The sequence below is a fragment of the Apium graveolens genome, chromosome 1 (assembly GCF_009905375.1).
Source record: "Apium graveolens cultivar Ventura chromosome 1, ASM990537v1, whole genome shotgun sequence".
In the NCBI taxonomy this organism is placed as follows: Eukaryota; Viridiplantae; Streptophyta; class Magnoliopsida; order Apiales; family Apiaceae; genus Apium; species Apium graveolens.
In genome coordinates this window covers 206,496,476-206,498,712 of record NC_133647.1, presented here as the reverse complement: position 1 = coordinate 206,498,712, position 2,237 = coordinate 206,496,476, and positions in this window count along the sequence as shown.

Sequence of the window (2,237 nt, the reverse complement as noted above, 5' to 3'; positions counted from 1 at the left end):
GGATAACAATATCGTATAATCTGTAATGAAAATAGAGAACCAGTCTAAACCACACACGTTTACTTACTTTAAATCTTGCTCACGACATTGATAATGTAACGCCCGGGAAATATTATGTATTTATTTTTATCAATAAATAATTATTATATGATTTTATGTGAATTTGGTGAATTATTTGATGATGGAAAATAATATTTGGATGATTATTTCTGATAAAATTGAGATATTTTAATTTCCAATTATCCAGAATTAAATCTAGATGATTTTCGTATTTTTCTGGTAATTGTTGGATTATTATATAATTTTATGAGAATTTATAGGATTAATAATGATTATTCTTACATAATTGTAAAATTTATTTTTGGAATTAGAAATCATCCCACTTTAATCGTTTTTGCGTTTTTACAACCCGAAACTCTTCCGAAAACTCCTTCCTAACCTAATCTGATAATTCTGAACACTTTCCGTGTTTTGACTTTTTCGATCCGGGGTACGGTTTGACCTGTACAAGTCCCGGTGTGAAATTTTTGATACGCAAATCATTTTATATATCGATAAGAATCCATATTCTCAAAAGGCGAGACATTATCACCTTAATTTCGTATAAAGTATTTTATAGGGAGCTTTGTTTTGATAATTATCCAAATTCGGTATTAAAATCGTATCGTCTTTTTAGTTACTTAGCGGCTAAGTAACCCATTTTCGGATCAGATATGTTAATGTAATTATCAAATTATTAAATAAATAAAATATGTGATGGTCCTGTCAGTTATGTGTTGCTGTGTTATTAATCGTTTGTGAATTATTAGACGCAAAGGTTAATTTTATAATTAATTATTGAACTGTATAAACTTAATTCACTTTTAAAGTGATTTTATTGAATATTTATTGTTAAAAATGCTAAAATTCTTTCTAAAATTATTTATATTATTTTATAATTTTATTTATTTAAATTTTGATTACTTCGATAAATTTTAAATGTTATTTTGGGAAAATTTCAGAATTATGATACTCGTAATTACTCGTCAGATATTCCAAATTTTGAGTATCGTGTTGTTCGTTAATTCAATAAGTAATAAAACGAAATAAAGAAGAGGGCATATTATTTATCGGGTATAACCCGTTTGTTCATTGCAGTTCATGTTTTTCCTTAATCAATCACTCATCTCTCTTCGATCCTCTCTCATCTCGATTTCTCTCCTTCGTTCTCTATTTCTGAACTCTCTCTACCTCTCTTAATTAATCTCTCCCGGTGTCTCCCCCATACTCTTCTTCCCCTGCCCTCTGTTTTTGTGGTTCCTCTTCCATCGCCGGTAAGCCGCCGCCTGAACTACGGTGGGTTTGGTGGCTTCGGTTCAGTTCTCGTTCGATTATGCATGTATACATATATTTATGTATTTGTGTATATCTGTGGTATGGGATTGTGCTGTGTGTGAGAATTGTGTGTGTGCCCTGTGTGTGTGTGTGTGTGTTTGTGCTGGGTGTCTGGTGGTGGTCGCCGGCCTTCAATGGTTGTCCGGCCGTACTTGTGTTGTTTCCAGTTGGCGCGTAAGGCGCGTGCGTGTTGTTGTTTGTGTGGTTCGAATATGCCTTGTTCAACTGTTAATTCGATTCTGAATTATTGTGTAGATATTAATTTGGGAATTATTGGATATATTGAATACAGGAAAATATTTGATTGGAATTTGTGAAATAAAAATATATTCGTGCGGTAAATTTTAATAATTAATCGGTGAGATTCGTGTTGGACGCCCGTTGTAAACAGGAACCCGCGAATTTTACCGCCGTCGGCAATGAGCCTCGGCGAGCCGACGGCGGACTATGATGATATAATCTGAGTCCTACGAATAAAAACATAAAAATACGGATAATAATAATAATTAATAATTGAATTATATTGGTGATTGGGACTGGCGTATGGATTGTAAATTGAATGATTGGTTGTTGTTATGTTGTGATTGACGTCGATTTGATCTCGACAGGTAGGCCGATAAACGAAGGAGGCGCTGCCCAATTTTCAGGAAATTAATTCCGAAATATTTGGAACGTAACCTATAATTATTGGAAACGTCGAATAATCATATACAATTATATTATATGAACTGGACTGCGATTGAGACAAGATATTTTGCGAATAATCGATTACCCTATTTTTCAAAATGACAAACATACGTATTTTCCGAAATTAAATACCGAACCGATTTTTGAAGATGTGAACCGTAATTGCTATGTGTATT